The 12,758-nt window shown below is 34.4% G+C and overlaps 1 protein-coding gene across 11 annotated transcripts in view; it reads right to left on the reverse strand.

Annotated features, from left to right (window-relative positions):
• Window positions 1-12,758, reverse strand: part of LOC125648398 (MAP kinase-activating death domain protein-like) — a 112,021-nt gene that overhangs the window by 85,320 nt on the left and 13,943 nt on the right. The window lies entirely within an intron of this gene.

Here is a 12,758-nt window from a genome sequence, read left to right on the forward strand (position 1 = left end):
CCTTTGCAAATTTGACAAAAAAGAAATTCACAACAAGAGGCCCACGAGCCTTAACACTCACTGGACTATCATAGCCCATACAGGGTGTCTCATATTTGCATTTAAGTCCCAATATGGAGTCCTTTCAGCACATGTTTATGATCTTTCAAAATATGCACACAGTCCTATTCATTTATAGACAAGAGGCCCATGGGCCTAGAATCACTCTTCTGATACATTGTAGAACAGGCAAAAATTCTCACTAACCAAGATTCATCAATTAACAAAGTTTGATGATGTTAAGTCAAATAGTACCTGAAAATTTAAATGTAACTGTCCAAAAGTAGGTCACCATGACCTACTTTTGGTCGACACACTGAAGACTCAAGATGCATCAACTGACAAGTCAAATAGTCAGGGTTCATACACCTTTTTTGTTCCTATTTTCCTTGACTTTTCCAGGATTTTTTTTAAAATTCCATACCCAAAATTACAGACAATTATGTATCATTAATCCATTATTTATCAAATATTCTTATCACATTTATGTATGCCACAAGTTTTTGACACATTTATATAGCTGGCATGTGATACTATGATTTCTAAAAGTAGCATATTCTAAGCTTCTCAAGTTCCACATTTATCTAGATAGACTACTGCAACCTATAAAAACAACTTTGTTGTCACCACTTATTCATTGATGGGTACCAAAGAATGCACCAACATCTCAAAATGACTGAAGACACTAAATTTCCATTTCTTTCTTGTTTTAAATATGCAGGTATTAAAACCAGTTGATTTTGAAAATTCTAAGTTCAAACATGTAAAAAAATTCGGCAGCACGGCTCCTAGAAAATTGGCTTTTAATGTTTAGAAAAAAACAGGCCATCAGTTTGGGCAAGAGAAAGAGTTATACATAGCAGTTGGGACAGTTTCCCTTATACCTAAAGGAACATACTACTATGTTATGAGATAGCTTTATAAAAGTGAAAGGTTACCTTTAGTCCACTCCAAAACCTTGCATGTATATCCAGTTGTTTTTTCTGAAGTTGTTGGTTTAACGATTCATCAAATAAAAGAACATAATTGGTTTCATTCTTTACATACTAAAAAGGAAACCATGCTAAACATTAACTGGTTCCTTGTTTACAATGGTGTAGTAGGTTTAGCTATCCGACCGACAGGACTGACGTACGACCTGATTATTACTATAAATAGAAGACAGATGAGTAATGCCGTCAGGGAACCAGTTGAGAAGAGAGTGTTGAGACAACGACAGGGCGAAGTAGACGATATTGAGTTCGGCACCATACTTAAAATCTATGTAATGTATATAGTTTAATAAATATTACCACAATGGTTTGACTTAGAAAAACAACACTGGGAGACAAACAAAAGATCGATGATTGATGATTTTAACACCTAATAAAAAATAATTTGCCATTTATATAATTTCCCAGGACTATTCAAGGACTTTTGGCAACAATACTGATTTCCATGACTTTTCAAGGCCTTTAATTTTCAAATTAAAATTCCATGACTTTTCAAGGATTCAAGGACCTTACGAACCCTGAATATATAGTATTCAAATATAGCCGTCAAATTCCAAAAGAAGGCCACAGTGACCTACTTTTTGGTTGACACACTCCAAAGACTCAAGATGCATCAACTGACAAAGTTTGATCATTGAAGTCAAATAGTATCTGAAATATTCAGACCTATATAAATGTCAAATTCCAAAAGTAGGTCACAGTGACCTACTTTTTCGTCGACACACTCTGAAGACTCAAGACCCATCAACTGACAAAGTTTGATGATTGTAAGTCAAATAGTATCTGAAATATTAAAATATAGCCGTCAAATTCCAAAAGTAGGTCGCGATAACCTACTTTTTGGTCAACAAACTATGAAAACTCAAGATGCATCAACTGACAAAGTTTGATGATCCTAGCTTTCATAGTGTCCAAAATATGCATCTAAAATTAAAAATGTAAAATTTGAATGTTTGCAAATTTCAAAAAGTAGGTCACTGTGACCTACTTTTTTTATAAATATGTTTTGAGGCCTCTAGATGCATCAACTTACAAGGTTTGATGATTCTAAACCTCTCGGTATCTGAAATAACAACCTAAAATGTATTCATAAATGATTAGCCATAAAATTCAGAAAGTAGGTCATGGTGACATACTTTTCACATGACGCAGTTCAACGTCCCATTATCCATCAACTCACAACTTTTGATGATCATAGGCTCAAAAGTGTCCAAGATATGCATCAAAATCCATTTAATAATAATTACCTGCGAAATTCAAAAAGTAGGTCACCATGACCTACTTTTGAGACAACATGATATTAGGTCCTAAGATGCATCAACTGACAAAATTTGATGATCCTAGTCCTTATACTAAGCAAAACATCAGAGTTTTAACAAAACAAAATTTAAGGTCAACTTTGAAGTGACCTTGAGACCACACCCTTTGCCCCAGGATGATGCCTAGAACAATTTTTTATCTACAACCTATCTTCATCCTTATGCATAAGTCTGGTGATAATTTGCCCAGTGGTTCTTGAGAAGAAGATTTTTTAGCAACCACTACTTTTGTTTGCATTTTCCTAATTATCTCCCCTTGTTAAAGGGTCACAACCCTAGTTTTCGTACAAATGAAAGCCCTTGGGCCAAGGATACCCTGTGACAAATATTGGCCAAGGGGTTCTTGAGATATAGCCCTTTTTCCAAAAAGTTGACGCACACCACACACTGCACGCCATATGATTAGCTCTTTGAGCCTTTGGCTCAGAAGAGCTAAAAAAGGAAACTGGAAGTTTGAAACATATAAAATTATTTTGACATCCCCCCCCCTAATTCCACAATTTAATTTAAGAGGAGGACATTACGGGCATCATACCAATAGTCCATGCATTTAATTTATCTCCTATGACTGTGAAAGTAGAGAAAAATTAATAGATTTTAAATTTATAGATCTTTATTATGTGGCCATATTGGCCCTATAGCCCAAGAGCCATGAATTACACAATTTACGTAGAAAGCTTCATGGAAATCATAATCATGCATTTATAAGTTTTTCTCAAATATATATGGGAGTAGAGAAGATTTTCTAAGATTTGATATATTTTCACTATATGACCATATTGGCCCCACTCTGGGGCCCCCTGACCCAGGGGACATGAATTTTGCAATTTTGATAGAGGGCTTCATAGACATCATAACCATGCATTTAGTTTTTCTCAAGCATATATGAGAATAGAGAAGAAGATTCAATACATGTTCACTATATGGTCACAATGGCCCTGCCGTAGGGCCTGAACCTCTGACCCAGGGGTCATGGATTTCACAATTTAAGTAGAGGGCTTCATGGACATCATATCCATAAATTTGGTTTTTCTCTCAGAGAAGATTTTTGAAAATATGGACTTTTTTATAACATATTTGGCCCTGCCCATGAGGCCCAGGGGTGGTAAGGTCATAAATTTCACAATTTATATTCCTATTACCCTAGTGATGCTTCACACCAAAAATTGTAACAATTGGATTTGTAGTTTTCAAAAAGAAGTTAAAAACGTAAAATTGTTAACGGACGACACATGATACACGAAGACCAATGGCAATAGGCCACCTGAGTGATTCAGGTGACCTAAAAATACTGAAGTGCAGGAAGGGCATCTTCCAGGGTTCCATTGTCCCAGCTGTTATTGGTTATAACCTTATACAGTGGAACCCCGTTATTACGTTTTCCATTTTGTCACGATAAAATAACGTAATAGCGGGGGCAACGTAATAAACGTTCCCAGTTAAATCCGTTAAAAATATCATTTGGAAATTGTATATCGTCCGTTGGTACTCCGTGAAGGGGTGTGTGAATATATCTTTACTGTTTCTTTGTTTAAAAGACTATGATACTTTGTTTTATTTACATCTTATCTTTAATGTCCGTAATTCTTCATGTTCTTATCCCTTTTCTTTATTTCAGTGTAGGATACATAAGGATGTTTTGATAAACGTTGCTTTTTCTGCATTCGTTTGGACCGCCATTTTGTTCAACTTTAAAACAATGCGTTCATGTAAATTTCTCTCAATAACTCGTTCCGGTTCGTATTCAACATTCATATTGAAAAATAACAAAACATCGTTTTTATTAAGTTCTCTAATTACACAATACACAACACAATAAAAAAATTCCACCCAAAAAACAACAAAACTATAAACACAAAACGCACTCGATACCTAACACTTGCACACTTCTCACCAACGATAAACATGCACGGAGAACAATTTAAGCGCAATCCACATAAAAAAATATATAATGATGTACGAAGGTTTCATTTATACCGCTAAATGATGGCACTAAAATCACGTGCCCATCAAGGGATTCTAAAATATTCACTGAGGTAAATGCCGTGCACAAATCGGCCGATAGATTGGTGTATGTATGGACGAGATTTACGAACACCCAAGCTGCATGTCCAAACAACGAACAATTTTTTTAATTGAACACCTTTAGTCACCTATGTCCAAGCAGTTACCCAAGCGGTTGTAACATTGCTACGATAAATTTTGTCTTTCTTGTTTGGTACCAAAGCTGTCCGTGAATAGAGTTTTAATAGTGAAGGTAATCACACTATGCTGAACATGCAGGTGGTTGAGAAATTATTTCTTTGATTATCAAAATATGAAAAATGAAGTAAATTTCATAGAGTACAATTTCTAAATAAACATTATTTAATTGTTTATCACTGGCTTCTATACGGGGTATTCACCTGTATTGATGTCGCTAGATCTATCGAAGTGTGATCAGTCAAGCGTCTCTAATCCCCAAACAGACCAGGACATTTACGTGGTGACTGCCTCAGGCAGTCAAGGTGTGAATGGCTTATTATTTTGAGAATCACTATTGAATAATTAGGGGTTTATTACGTTTTTGTCGGAATATTTACAACGTAATACCGAGTCCCGGCATTTTAGGACAACGTAATAACGAGGTCTATTTTATATAGGTTTGTTAAGAAATGGTTTTGTGCTTTGAAATTCCAACGTAATATGTGGACTAACGTAATAAAGGGGGAACGTAATAACGGGGTTCCACTGTAGTAACATCTTTGTCACAGTCACAACCAATTTAAAACAAGCTTGACATACGGATCTGAAAGATCTGAAAACTACGTTTATACACTTATTTTGAATACATTTTCAAAATTGCTAGAGTAGCAAGGTGAAAAAAAAATAAGGAATTGTCATGAAAAATTAGGGCCTTTGTAGGATTTCCTCTTGAATTCAACATATTTTTAGGAATTTTAGCAAAACTAAAAATAATTAAGAATTTTAGGGCCGCTGGACAGCCTGCATCATAATTCAGTTTAATTAAGATATATAATCTATATCTTCATCATATGCTTGTGAGTAAAATCTTTTATCCTGCACCTCTCCTCTTTACTAACCCAATAAATATTTGACCAACGCCCCTATATAGCCTCATGTGCTCTATTTCATGCTGTTACATGCATGTTTTTCAAAGTTTATATTGTGACATATCAAAGCCCTGGGAATGCTTCTGTGGTAAGAAAAAAGAAATTTTTAGGAAGTAAAATCTTATTGTGTTACAGTATGAATGATATACATATAACTGTCATTACAGATGATTACATCCTGCTCCTCCTGTGGACCCGCCCTTGTTCCAGGGTAATGGAATGAAGAACACCGAATCTACACTACATGAGGATATTTATTTACATGTATTAATTCTACCAGTCAAACTCTGCCATTCTGGTGATGAAGATTTCAACAACAAAATTCCTATATACCCATTTAAAACTTTGAACATCTTTCAAAACCATGCCCAGCACACACTGCTGAAAAATTGTGCATTAGGAAATTTGTAAAATGCATAAACACACCATTGTTAACAAAACATATAAGCGATATCAAAAAGGCTTTAATATATCAATTGAAAGGAAGTATATGAGGTTCCAAATTCAATTTCAACACACCGTGAGCAAAAATATTCAAGAATTAAAGATTGATTTGGTCAAAAATCTTTCACCTAAATGAAATTTCCGACAAGACTTGGTTTGAAATCAAGTGGCAAGGAGGGAGATACAGTGACTGTTAAAGAAGTTAAAAGTGAGAACACTGATAATGATGAGACAAGTAAAACAGATGCAGACCTGCCAGCGTCAACCAATGATAAAGAGAAAAGTTCATTCATCTTGGATGAAATTGTGGCCATGGTTGGTTTATGAATAGCATTTGGTAACTCATGTTTTGTTTATTGTCTCCTACTATGTCTCCTAGCATGTAATTGATTGGTTTCATTACCCAGGCCTCACTCACTGGCGTGACAGATTTGTTACATATAAATGTCAATAAATCAATTCAGACTCCATTGCAATGTTTCGTTTTATTTACATATATATTAAAAATTTTAAAAAAGAGGTCCATGGGCCTTAATAGTCACCTGAGCAGGCACATTTTTTGCTCTTTATCAAAACCATTGTGTTACCTGTGTACTTTTTATACTTCTCCATTTTATACTTTGTAATAGAAGATTGATAAATAAAACTTATCTGGTATTATAGCGACCTTCGACATACTAACCTGCATGTGCACATTTGAAACAGAAATAAGTGCATTAGCGCGTCATGAAAAGTATGCCAGCGTGAAGTGTTGCAGTTCATACCCTCGTGTATTTTCAAAAATGAAATTTATTTCTTATTTTTATACATTCTACTTTCATTTCCGTTATAATTCCCAGCCTTTAAAATAGATGTAATATATTTATCAAGTAGTTCTGTATTGAATTTTATACATCTATTGTTTACAACTGCAGTACAGTCATGAGGATATGCCTATCATTTGTAAATTTTTGCTGCTGACCCTAAATACTTTATTGCCAATATGTATGAATAAAATAAAAATTCACAATTTTCAAACAGGAATATTTTTCTTTTCGAGTCCGAGTTTCTCTGATTTACATTTTGACTACTATTGCTCTTCAAAATGTTTGAAAAGTATTTGTAATGTATTCAGACCTGTATTCACAGTGTATCAAAGACTAAGATTTCGAATAAAATGCTTTGAATAAAATAAAATGTTTTATCTACCTACCCTACCTAATTTTTAGGGGAGTGAAATAGGAAACACATGTTATTTCGGCCTAATATTGGTTGACATGTTGCTATTTATAGACCTGACTCCAGCGTTTCATACTGATCATTCTCTATGCACAATATTTTGCATACAAATCAGAATTGTATTACATGTACCTTGAACTTGTAATTCTATGACACTAGAATCCTACATGTATTCATATGAAAGCATCCATTTCATACTATCACTAATGTGATGTGGCTTGAGATGATTAACTTAAGTGCACATGTCAATTTTAGCAGGATGAGCATTTAACTCAAGAGGGAGCCCAAATGACAGCTTGCTTGGGTAAATTCAAAGCAGTATCAGATTTGATTGCTTATCATTTGGCTTGGAGGTGTTCACTCATTAGAAATTAGCTTGGACAATTAAACTATAGCGGCCATACCAACAGCGCTGCATCCACTGTAAATCATCACTTACATTTCACTAGCTACCATGTTTACCCTGCCAACCAGGAGAGTGTAAGTTGGCATTTATCATTGTGATAAAATGAACATTACCAAATTTGAACACTAAGCACTATTACATAATACAATTGCACAGCACATGCATACAGTGTATAAGAATTAATCTTAGTAGTTTCAAATATATTGTTAAATTGTGTTATGTAATACTGCTTAATGTTAGATTTTAGTATTAATGCTTATCTTAGTAGTTCTGATGCATGTATATTACAGTATTCAATATAAAAACATATTAATGCTGCATTCTTATTTATTGCCATTGGTATGAAAGTTCATATATTTACATTCCAAATGTTTCTGTTTTCGATATCTTTACGAACTCAAATAATAGAAATTTCATCATGAATGTGAACTATGTGCATATGAATCTTGATAAATATAGTACATATGTACAATTATTTTAACAGCTGGGAATTCCAACAGAAAAGAAAGTAAAATGTAAACATAAAAATAAATTTCATTTTTGAAAATACATGAGGGTATGAACAGAAATGCTTTATGCCCACATACTTTTCATGTAGTGTTAGCGCACTTCACTTGAAGTATGCTGGCGTGAAGTATCACAGTTCATGCCCTCATGTATTTTCAAAAATGAAATCTATTTCTTAATGGTGTATAGTGAAAATCAGGCAATCCAGATACTGTAGATTGGGAATTAATCACGGTGGTTTTAATTTCACTATGTTCACGATTGATCTTTTTTCCGCAAAATTAAACCCATAGTGAATAATGAAGTAAAATATTTGAATGCGGCTATAATTAAAAACAAAGTGAGATAACTCTGTTTTATTTTATTTTTTTAAACTGGATACTATGATCAGCTGAAAAAAGAAAGCATTGAATAGTTACATCATTTAACATATGAACGCATAGATGATACATGTACTTGTATACTATTAACTGCTTTTACACTGCAGGTCGCATTGAATTTGCACATTGTTATTACATGTATATACCGGATTTTTCAAAAGCCCTTATTATTAGTTCCTTGTCTTGATCCAGTGGCTCTCACAAACCATTTAGCGTGGATCGGTTTTATTTTCGACAACCGCAAGTCGATTTCAACATCCTCAATGCCGACACCTTTTTCTAGAGAAGTTTTGATTTCGTTTCCATAGTATGTCTGGAATTCAGATTTAAACGCGTGTTGATAAATAGAATTTGGGGGTTTTATCGCAAGCTTTCCGTTTCCACCCAGTTTGAAATAGACATGTTAACTTTCCAAAGGCTACCTTGAAAATTAACTCATTAAATGAACACACAAAATGTAAGTTTCTTGTGAATTTTACTCAGCAATTGATACTACTAGTTGCAGCCTGGGAGTCATTTCAGTGATACAGTGGACATATCACAGAGAGTGAGGGCGCGAAATTTAAAAAGTAGATAATCCTATAGCGTGAAAATAAAACCAACGCGATTGGTACCCTTGTAACAAATCGTGAAATTTTAACAACGTGGAATTAAACCAACTTACAGTATCCAGACATTTCACTTATCAGAATGATTTGACAGATAGATGAGGTTCCACTGTGCATCAGACACCAAGCTCACTTGAAAATCTTTTATTACTAGTATATATCTTTATCATATATACTAGAGGTAAAAAAAATTCAAGCGAGCCTGGTGCCTTTGTTTGTAAACATATCATATATTAAGTCCTATCCTGGGACCAGATGTTACTACTTAACCATGGGACATGGATTTCAACGTTTCGGTAAAGGGCCAGTTTTTCATTTATATAAAAATGAAAACAGCTTTCCAGCTGGACACATTCACAGATATAGAAGATTTTCAATGAAATACTATGCATTTTTAATATGTGATAAACTTTTCCAAAACCAGGGTCTCAATCCAGGTTCCATGAATTTCAAAGTTTGGTAGAGCAAAGAGGGTTCATTGCATGCAATATCATAATCATACAAACAGTCTGGGTGTTAGCTAGATGTCCAGAAATATAGACAATTTGTAAACATAATGCATCTTTAATATACATTTATGATCAAATAAGCCCCACCCTGGGGCCTAAACCCATTGGGTCAATAAATTCACACTTCTCATCAAAATCAGTTTGTCTCCTTGATGTCCAGCAGTAAAGAAGATTTTTTATTGCATTTCAATACATAATACGACCAATCCTGCCCCACCCCTGTACCTGAACCCTGGGGTTATCACACCACAGCAAAATGTAAATTTCACAATTTTGGTAGAGGGTATAATCATGTAAATATTTTTGCCTCCTTAGTGTCCAAGAGTAAAGAAGATTTTCTAAGATAAAACGCATTTTCTAAGATAAAATGCATTTTCTAAGATAAAACGCATTTTTAATATATGACCAACTTAGTCCCACCCAAGGGTCTGAACCCAGGGGTCATGAATTTCACAGTTTTTGGTAGAGGGTTCAATGCTCATTATGATCATGCAAATATTTTGCGCCCCTTGATGCCCAGACGTAAAGAAGGTTTTCTACGATATATTGCATTCTTAATACCTGTATATGACCAACTTGGCTCCTTCCTGGGGCATGAACTCTGCACCCAGGGGTCATGAATTTCAGTTTTGGCAAAGTGCTAATTGTTTGACTGCTTGATGTCAAGGAGTAAAGAGTTTTGAAGGGCCAAGGGTGGCAGAGACTATGAAATTCACAATTTTTGTTCCCCATGACCCATAGATGTTACATACTAAATTTGGTTGAAATTGCTTCAGCCATTGCAGAGAAGAAGCTGAAATGTTCAGAAGTTTACAACCAAAGCACAAAGGACATGCAACTAACAATAAATGATGCACGACGACAGATGAAAACTGATAGCAATAAGTCACCTGAATGACTCAGGTGACCTAAAAAACTAACCAAAACAGAAAAAACGTTCACTTTTATCAAATATGAGTCAAGTTCATGCACAGATTATAATTTGTTTCACTGTTAGATACACAAAATAAACTTTTCTTATATATATATGGTAAGTTTGATTTGATCAGGATCTTATCATTGATTCAGCTGATTTCAAAATAACACAAACAAAACAATGCACAGTTGTAAGCTGTAAACTTTAAGGTTTCAATAATTTCTGATAATTCTCTCCTTAAAAGAGAAATTTTCTGTCAATGATAAAAGAATGTACTAAGAACTTGTTCTTTATGGTAATGATAATTAAAACTGTATAGCCTAATGTTCATCTGTTATTTTTTTTTTCAGAATTACTTTAACACAGCTGAATTAGCTTAAAAGTTATTATCTTTCCCTTAATTACATGCTTGAAAACATTTGCATTTAAAAGAAAACAGTAAATATAGCGAGAACACATAAAAACATTTCCCGCTCATGGTGAAGTTCCTCCTGCACATGCATATCGTTATCGATTCAAATGATAATTAAAGCATGGAGTCTGGTTTATAGATGGATCGTATCCAGTTAATTCTGCTATATCAACTTTTTTTCTTTCTTCGTTGTTCAAACATATGGCCTATGCAAAATTAGTCGGACATATACTGTAAAAAATGGGTCGGTCCAGTAAAATTTTGAATAATTCCGGATCAAATGTCCAATATTTTTCCCGGTAGTATACTACTTCCTTTTTTCAAAATAAACATCTTTGGATTGAAATATATGCTAGGTAAATCAGGGACAGATATTATTTCAGTCAATAAAGACATTTTGCACATTTGAAATTTTGGTCTAGTAAAATTACTTTCAGTCTGGTAAAGTTGGATTGTTCACCAGATCAAATGTCCTGTAAAATTAAAAATCATTCAACATAGTCTGGACTGGTTTTATTTCCCACTGATTTGAAACCATGTCTGCTATGCGTCTATAAATAACTCCATGCGGATGAGGGGAATCCCAACATGACGTACATGATTGACTAAGATGCAGGTGACTCTTGATAACTCAAAGTTCAAGGGACCTTGATAAAACTTCAAGAAATCGAGAGTTTGAGAGATCGAAATTCGGAAATTGAAGGTCCGCCGGTATGGTTCAGATTTTACAGTAACCGGAAATGTATACCAACAAGATCATATGATATCGTTTTGACATGTTTTCCTTCATATTCGTCAGGTACTTTGATATCAAAATAAAAAAACCTTATTTTGCATTAATAAAAACATTTCAAAGCTTATGTATTTATTTGTTCTTTAATCATGCTTAGATAGGCATACAAAACCAAGTTCCGATGACGCTTTACTATCGCAAACTAAACATAGCACAATGTTATATCGCTTTACCCAAAGCAAAAATTCTAACGAATGAGTAAAACGATGTTTAGAGTAACTTTACACAAAGAACAAACTTGAGAAATTTAACAGTCTGCAGATCTCTAAATTATGTATAAAACTCACTCTCTCGTTGTCAAGTCAAAACAAATTATAGATTTTATTCATAGTCGGATTCTATATAATTTTAATCATCACGACACAAAACACCAGTACAGGGTGTAAACTGACCAATTAGCCAATTACATACTCAAGTGTGTCACCTCCACAAAGAAGCACGGGCGATGTTTCAACTATGTAAACACCTAATTACACCTCCAGCATTCAACAAAATCCAGGTAAGGCCCAAGCGGAAATTATTACACGCTTGGGTAACGGTGGGTATACGCTACCACCACTTCGAGAGATCGAGAGTGAAAAACAATGAAATGTGTTTTACGGGACTTAACTTCACTTCGAGAGATCGAACGTTCGAGAGATCGATAGTAAATTTGCTTTCTTATATAGAGAAAAAAATCGGGACCATGATTTCACTTCGAGAGACCGAGAACTTCGAGAGATCGAAGTTCGAGCCATCGAGAGTCACCTGTACATGTATCTAAATTTAGGTTTGAAACAGTGTAAAACAACTAAGATATTTAGGAATTACTAAGAGGTATTCGATATTTTCATTACTCTTACACAAAAATGTGAAACACCTATGGCACAGTATTGTAGTAACAAAATGCACAGCTTTACACAGATAAGACCACTGATGATCTTACTTCTGGAAGTCTGAACTGGAAATAAGACTGTCACTTGATTTGCATTAGAAATGGGCAAGTGACAGTTGTTTGTAAACACCAATTTAAAACAAAATAATTCTGGTTAAACCAGGAGAAACAATGTATGACATGTCGTACTGTACAGCTTTATAAATATGTACACAGCTAGTGCATGCT

This window comes from Ostrea edulis, chromosome 6 (genome assembly GCF_947568905.1).
Source record: "Ostrea edulis chromosome 6, xbOstEdul1.1, whole genome shotgun sequence".
NCBI lineage: Eukaryota > Metazoa > Mollusca > Bivalvia > Ostreida > Ostreidae > Ostrea > Ostrea edulis.